This window comes from Trachemys scripta, chromosome 1 (genome assembly GCF_013100865.1).
Source record: "Trachemys scripta elegans isolate TJP31775 chromosome 1, CAS_Tse_1.0, whole genome shotgun sequence".
NCBI classification, from domain to species: domain Eukaryota; kingdom Metazoa; phylum Chordata; order Testudines; family Emydidae; genus Trachemys; species Trachemys scripta.
In genome coordinates, this window is record NC_048298.1 from 295,551,791 (window position 1) to 295,560,004 (window position 8,214).

At 48.0% G+C, this 8,214-nt stretch overlaps 1 protein-coding gene across 2 annotated transcripts in view; it reads right to left on the reverse strand.

Moving 5' to 3' along the window:
- SERTM1 (serine rich and transmembrane domain containing 1) overlaps positions 1 to 6,390 on the reverse strand; it is a 28,208-nt gene extending 21,818 nt beyond the window's left edge. The window contains exon 1 of one of the 2 annotated variants that reach the window (XM_034758601.1): positions 6,298 to 6,390. The gene's annotated coding sequence lies outside the window, so the exon portion shown is untranslated. Of the gene's footprint in view, positions 1 to 6,026 lie in introns of both variants that reach the window. The other variant, XM_034758602.1, reaches the window with a different exon arrangement.
- Between the last annotated feature and the right edge of the window lie 1,824 nt (positions 6,391 to 8,214).

Below are 8,214 nucleotides of genomic sequence, written 5' to 3' on the forward strand. Positions count from 1 at the left end.
TTAGCTCATGCAGTAGAGGCTCATGCATTTCGCTCTGAAGCTCCCAGGCATAGGCGCAGACTCCATGGAGTTGGGGCGGGGCCGGGGGGGGGGGCACGAGCACCAACCAGTGCCGGGAAATCTTGGCGCTTATGCTCCCAGGTTCAATCCCACCTGCTGACGACCGGGGTCTGTCAGTGTTACAAGTGGAGGCTCATTTGGGATTTCAACTGGGAAGTCTCTGAAGCTTGGGATGTATGTAACCCCCACACTTCCTGGGTGTGGTGTGGTGTTCTGTCCCATCTAGTGGCACCAAGACCACTTAGAGAGAGAGAGATTAATGAGTCTGCTGTACAGCCTTAGCTACCAGCCATATGGCTTTTGGCTCAGGGCAGGTCTTCACTACGGGGGGGGTCGATTTAAGATACGCAAATTCAGCTACGCGAATAGCGTAGCTGAATTCGACCTATCGGAGCCGACTTACCCCGCTGTGAGGATGGTGGCAAAATCTACCTCCGTGGCTCCCCGTCAACGGCGCTTACTCCCACCTCCGCCGGTGGAGTAAGAGCGTCGATTCGGGGATCGATTGTCGCGTCCCGACGAGACGCGATAATTCGATCCCCGAGAGATCGATTTCTACCCGCCAATTCAGGTGGGTAGTGTAGACCTAGCCTCATGCATGTAGCTCCAGAGGTCCTAAGTTTGATTCTGCCCGCCAACAACCGGGGCCTGTTGGTGTTACATAATCTTGTCTCTCTTGCCAAAAGAAGTTGGTCCAATAAAAAGATATTACCTCCCCCACATTGACTCCCCAAAGGAAGGGGTCTTGTAATAGATCTGCTGGGGAAATGTTTTTTTTTCTCCCCTGCAAAAAAGTCAATGATTTTTTTCATTGTTTGTTTCAGATTGTCAGGTATTCAGGTATGGTTTGGTTTTGTTATTGCTGAACACCCCCCCACCACCACACACACACACACACTACCAACCAACCAAAATCCCCACAAACCCTCAAAAAATCTGATTTTTGTTTGTTTGTTGGCATCCCAAACTGACAAGTTTTCTGTTAAATTTTGTGGAGGGGACTGTTGTTTTTTCAATGAAAACCTGCAAGATTTAATTCAAACCCCACTTTTTCATGAAACATTACATTCTCAATTAAGTTTGAATGAAAATAAGTTGTTGACAAAAATTCAACTAACTCTGTCTGATGGCCTCTCTTTGTCATTCAAACTGGGTCAGGTTCTGCCAGCCTCACACACAGAGAGTAGGACCTTAGGCTGTGAAAAGTCCAATGGAAATGAGCAGGGTTCGTGGACTAAGGTGCTGGTCAATGTGAGTAATGGTGGCACCATCTGTGCCCTCAGAGTAAACAATTGGCAGTTGAATTCTGTTAGTGTGTGATTTGCTGTTAGCACGCGTTCATGCCCATTTCCTCAAATAGTGACATGCCTTTCTGTTCCCATCGAAGGGTCTTCTGGTCAGTGAGGAGCTCTCTTTGGAGCAAATCCTGCCTGGCCCTTATGCAGGAAAGCAGTAGAGGAATGGGGCGTGTGTGGCCCCTGTAAGGATCAGAGAGAATTCCAGTGCCTACACTGCAGGGAGCAAAGAGGGCTACTCCATCCTCAATCCCCCACGAATGCACTGTGCCATGCTCCACTCCCCCCCGCTGCAACAATGCTGGCTGGCTACACAAGGGGAATTAAGCTGCACCTCCTCAAGGGGTTTGGTAGCAGGCAGACAGTCTCTGCCCAGCTAGGAGCTCTGGCAGGTATTCTGTGACCCTGAGGCAGAATTGCTTCCTGGTATTTGGGGCAGTGCAGCTCTGCAGCATCATTTACTATAGGCTAAATCTACAAGACATAATTAACCCTATGCATGTTGTCCTTATTAGCACCCCTCATTCACATTGCACAAGTAACGCAATCTTTAGTCACACATTCACTTGTGAGACTAAGGGTTTGCAGGATTGGGCCCCTATGGTTTGATACTGCTCAAAATAACATCAATCAGAAAATTCAACATTGGACCCCACTATCCTTGTTTCCAAAGAATACAGTCTAAGGGCACTCATGGTGTCAGTTTCCCCTTAACTAATGAGGAGTGTTGTGGTAATTGAGCCTACACATTTACCCTAATTGTGAACTCAACTGTAAAAAGTGAGTGAAAGTTCATCAAATGTCACAATAACAATAAATATTGATGAGAAAAGATGCAAAAGGGAGACAAAAAGACTAGTCTAAACAAAAAGGCCTACTGATATAATTTAAGGGTTGTGTTAAGATCATGCCTGAAAACAAGAAAAGCGTGGGACTGAAAATCAATGGACCAAAATTGGTGTGTCATAAATGAGGCCTAATTGGTGGCCAAAATAATGAGGAGATGGGCTATTCCACTCATCACTCCCTTTTGGGGTCTTTAAAAAGAGACTTTGGGGTGAAAATTAGCAGAGTGGAAATGAACATGACAGTTGCTAGCTGAAAGAAGAGAAAGGGCTGAATTTCAGCATCATGGCTGTCACTCCCATCGTTTCCCGGGACCCTAGACTTCCTTCATCCTAATCCTGCGAGACGTCCTGAATAGAGCAGGACAGAGGGAGGGACTCAGATGACATCATCACCTCCATTGGCTCCAGATGAATACCAAACACCACCTGGCATGTGAGACTTCTCTCGCTCCCCCTCCTCCTCCTGCCCCCACGTGTCCTTTTCTTTCCCCCTACCTAAATTCTTCTCTTTCTTATTCCTCTCCTTTTTCCCTATATGACTGTCCAATAAGAGACTGGCTTAGCCAACCAGGACTGCTTATTTTGCAACACTGCAGTAAGCCTGTGACCAGAATGGCAGTCAATGCAATGCTCTAGAAAGCCCGATGCTGGTACAAGTTTGCCAGGTCTCAGAGTGGCTGATGAGACTCTGTGCTGTACCCGTGTTCTTCCAGCAGTGAGGTTTCAAGTGAGAGTCCACACCAGAGACAGAGAGCTGCATTTTCTATCTTTGCTGTTCTCTCCTCTCCTCTCTTGTGTGTGTTTGTCTTGTTTTGTCTTCTAGGAAACGAGAACTGACTTCATCAACAGCAGCTGCTCCAGCCTATCTCAATTAACTTCCTCTCTTCTCCCCAAAGAGGACAGTTAATACCATCTTTAACAACACCTTTTAATACCATCTAAAAGGCTGTCAGAGGATGGAGGGATATGCTTGTTTCTTGACCCTTCAGATCATATGATGTAACCCTGCCCAAGGGAAGGTATGGGTTAGCAAGACAGTCAATAGGCAGTGACACCAGTGCAAAAATCCTTCATGTGGACAAGCCCTTAGAATAAAAATATCAAAGAAGAGGAAGTATGGGTGGTTCCAAGCCATGATTCATTTCAGTCCATTCCAGCCTGGAGATCTAAGACCATGGCCAATTTGAATTTAAAAAGCAAAGTCATAAGGGATTAGTATGAAACAGCTCCAGTCCTGCATTGATCCATGACTCCATAATCTTTGGTTCTTGAGTCTCTGAACTGGGAAGATTACCCCCATACATCCCTACATTTCAGTCATATCCTTTTTCACAATAAAATGACCAGTACTATATACAGTATGCTAGAACTCTGCAGTTGTCAAAATGTGGCTCTACTATTAGTACATTCTACCATGTTACTATGATTTCCTCTGAATTATGTTTAATCTGATTTATTATGCATGATATTTTTATATGCTTTTATAACTGTTAAGTTCTCTGGAAAAATGTTTAGCTTTTTAACCATCTCCTCACATCTCTCTCTCTCTCTCTCTCTCTCTCCTGCCTATTGTTTTGCAATGCAAGGATAGTGAGAATTCCCTTTCCCTGCTTTCTGTCCCAGGCTTCATCACCTCACATTAAACATGCTATATCGATGATATTGCAACACCTCCTGGCCTTTATTTGGGAAGAAACTGATTTGGGAGCATGTACTTTTCTGCAGATGCATCAACTTATATTTTTTCTATATTGTACTGTCTAAGCCTGATCCTGCTATAAACTCAGTGGGAATTTTGCCATGTATTTTCAATGGAAACAACTCCTGTCATATCCACACACAAATAATGTGGGATGTAATGCCAGTGGCAACCTTAACTATATCCAGATCTCCAGAATATGTAGTACAGTAACAAATCTAGCTCTGCACTATAGAACTTTTATTTGGCAGGATAATTAAAGAATAGAAACCAACATGTGCCTATTTTGACTCTGCATCTTTTCCATTCTGAAAAGAGCCAATTCATGGACACAGTCCATCACCTGGGCTCACTGAAAGAGTCCATCCCTGTGCCTGAAAACAAAACAATTTCTCTGAAATGAAAAAAGTATTTTTTTATTTTTTAGTACTTGAATGAGTCAAGAAAAGGCCAATAAGGACAAAAATAGTATGCTACTCCATCACATCATGTTTGAAAACAATAAAGCCACAAAGGAAAACAGACAAAACAATCCACAAATTAGATGTCATTGATTACTACCCTTTCTTTTATGGCACAAAAAAAGACAAAATATCCAATATTCTCTTTCTAACTACAGTAACTAAGTAATTCATCCGGATGCAGAGGGGACAGAAGGTTTTTCCTATAATTAAGTCAGGCTTTCAAATCCTGTTTTGAAAGCTCTGTTAACATTACTAATATGTTGTTCAACCTTGATCTCACCAGTCAATATCAGGTGCAAGATATGTGGGAGGCCTGAGATAAATGGATAGATTCTGAGATAAATAGTACATATCTATCTGTATAGGCACCTTTGACTGAGTGTGATATGTTGACCAAGGACTGAAATCAGACAACTCAGATCATGAAGAAAGCACATCACACTGGCTCAGTAGACTGCAGAAAAATACCCCAACTCCTGTGCAGCAAGCTAGAGCTCCAATCAACTGCAAAGATTTTTTTTTCCTTCTTAATTAAGGACCAGATCCTGATCTCAGCGGAGTCAAAGGCAAAGTTCCCACTGACTTCAGGAGAAGCAGATTCAAGCTCTGCAATTGTTTTCTTTTCTTGCTGAAAAAGCATGAATCATTTTCGTTTAGTGACTTTTAAGCAGCGCTGTGGGTATCACATTGCATTAAAAGCCCAAGCAGGGAAAATGTACAGCAAACGACTTAAGAAAAACTATAATCTGAAACAGCAAAAAGTATGTTAATTCCCCACCCACCCACCCACCAACACATGCAACTATCAGTTTCAGTAGGGTATTGCGAGAAAACTAATGATGCATAAATCAGTAATGAAAAAGTGAGAAGGATCGCTTCAGAAATTACCCGGCATTGCCATTAGCCCGATCCACACTACTTGCTTTTACATCTTACTATTCTAATTGGAGAAGAACTGAGAACTGTCCACTATACACCACTCTCCAGAGGTAAGCTGCATACACCCTTAACGGGGTTATATTATAATTATCATATGCCTGAAATCGATCCACAATGAACCCAATTTTTATACAACTAATTTTTTCAGGAGGTGCAGAGAAAGTTGTGCAGCAAACAAATTCTAGCACCGAAAGGGACGGACTCCCAACCCTTCTCCCCACCCCTCAACATAGCAGCATCCCCACACCCAGCGCTGTAAACATCTGAACCTATCACTCTTCTTTTGCAACTGACCGATCCTTGCCTCGCCGCGCGGGATGAATGGACCAAGCTGCCTCTCTGGGAAGTGACCATGGTGGGAGGGGAAGTCAAGCAATGAACCAAAGCAGATTCTCTCCTGTCCCTTTGGAAAGTGAAAGGTTCAGCTCTGGAACAGCCCAGCTGGCGAATCTCTCCACCACATTGGAAGGAAAACGCCTCCTAGCCCCATGCCCCGAGCAGAGCAAGCCCAGGGCGGTGCGGCTCAGACAGGCGCACGGGGGGACGTTTCCAGAGGCTGGTATAAACTGGGACCATTTGAATAAATGAGGTTTTAATCGGGGTGGGGGGCGGGGGGGTCATGCCTCGCTGACATTGCACAGAGCAAACTCCTTCATCAGAAGAGAGAGTCTGCCTGGAAATCAGCCCCCAGGGCCAGTTCCTCCCTCTCCCCAGCGCTCACCAACAGAAGGAGATTCAGCAGCTCTTGATTATCCGGTTCTAAAGTCCCGCGAATTGGCTCCATCGCTAGAGGCCGGGACTGAAATGAGGCATGGGCAGCCCTGGGAGATCGCACCCATTGCAGCGCCGCTCAGCCCCCGCTGCCCAGCCGCGCCACATGGGTCACTCCGGAGAGCCCCCGCGTCTCCCCATGCAACCCCCGTTATTCCTACGGATCGCCAAGAGGGCCTGGGGGGAGAGCCCAGCCGGCGGGGGACGGGCAGCTCACTGACCTGCTCTGGGAAATGGCCCGAGCTCTCCCAGTCTGGCTTCAGGGAGTCGGAGCAGAGCGGAGCGGCGCGGCGCGGCTGCCCCCGGCAGTCTTACTCCACAGAGCCGCGCGCCAGCCAGGGGGAGCGCGGCGCCCCTGTCCTGGGCGGGGCCGGGCGGCAGGCAGCCAATCAGCGCGCCCGCCACCTTCCTGCTGCAGCTGTAATGACAGCGGTTCTCCACAGCCAGGCTGCTGCACGGTGCCTAGGGACTGGGTGTGTGAATCCCTCATCCTCCACCCCAGCGCCCCTGTTCCCCCTGAATCCCTCACTCTCCACCCCAGCGCCCCTGTTCCCCCGAATCCCTCACCCTCCACCCCAGCGCCCCTGTTCCCCCCGAATCCCTCACCCTCCATCCCAACTCCCCTGTTCCCCCCGAATCCCTCACCCTCCACCCCAGCGCCCCTGTTCCCTTTGCATCCCTCACCCTCCACCCCAGCGCCCCTGTTCCCCCTGAATCCCTCACCCTCCACCCCAGCGCCCCTGTTCCCTGTGCATCCCGCACCCTCCATCCCCATCACCCTTGTTCCCTGTGCATCCCGCACCCTCCATCCACACCGCCCGTTTAGTGTGTGAATCTCTCACCCTCCATCCCCACCACTCCTGTTCCCCCTGAATCCTTCCACCCATCCCTCCATCCCCACCTCCCCGTTTCGTGTGAATCCCTAACCCCCCCACCCCCACCATCCCTGTTCCCCCTGAATCCCTCACCCAACATCCCCATCGCTCCTGTTCCATGTGAATCCCTCACCCAACATCCCCACCACTCCTGTTCTGTGTGTGAATCCCTCACCCTCCACCCCCATCGCTCCTGTTCATTGTGAATCCCTCCCCCTCCATCCCCACTGCCCCTGTTCCATGTGAATCCCTCACCCTCTACTCCCACTTCCCCTATTCCCTGTGAATCCTTCCACCCACGCCTCCCTTCCCACCCCCCTCTGTGTGTGTGAATCCATCTACCACTACCCCCAATCCCATCCCCACCATTAACTCTGTGTGTGTTGCTGCTTCTTGTAGGAGATAGTTTTGGACCCCACAAGAGGAGAGATGAATAAGGGGGATCATGACTGGTATGGAGAAAATAAACAAGGAAGTGTTATTTACTCCTTCTCATAACACAAGAACTAGGGGTCACTGAATGAAATTAATAAGCAGAAGATTTAAAACAAACAAAAGGAAGTATTTCTTCACACAACACACAGTCAACCTGTGGAACTCTTTGCCAGAGGCTGTTGTGAAGGCCAAGACTATAACAAGATTCAAAAAAGAACTAGATAAGTTCATGGAGGATAGGTGCATCAATGGATAGGCAGGGATGGTGTCCCTAGCCTCTGTCTGCCAGAAGCTGGGAATAGGCAACAGGGGATGGATCACTTGATGATTACCTGTTCTGTTCATTCCCTCTGGGGCACCTGGCATTGGCCTCAGTCAGAAGACAGTACACTGGGCTGGATGGACCTTTGGTCTGACCCAGTATGGTGGTTTTTATGTTCTTAATCCTGCCACCCACCCCTCCAGCCCCACCACCCCACTCTGTGTGTGTGAATCCTTCCCCCACTCCTCCCACCCCACCGCCCCTCTGCGTGTGTGAATCCTTCCACACATCCTCCATCCCCACCACCCCATTCTGTGTGTGAATCCTTCCCCCATCCCTCCATCCTCACTGTCCTTTGTGCATGAGAGTATCCCTCTGTACTTAGCAACAGAGGGTCCTGTGGCACCTTTAAGACTAACAGAAGTATTGGGAGCATAAGCTTTCGTGGGTAAGAACCTCACTTCTTCAGATGCAAGTAATGGAAATCTCCAGAGGCAGATTTACCTGCCTTTTTACAGATTCAGACTAACACGGCTACCCCCCTAATACCTCTGTACTTACACTCG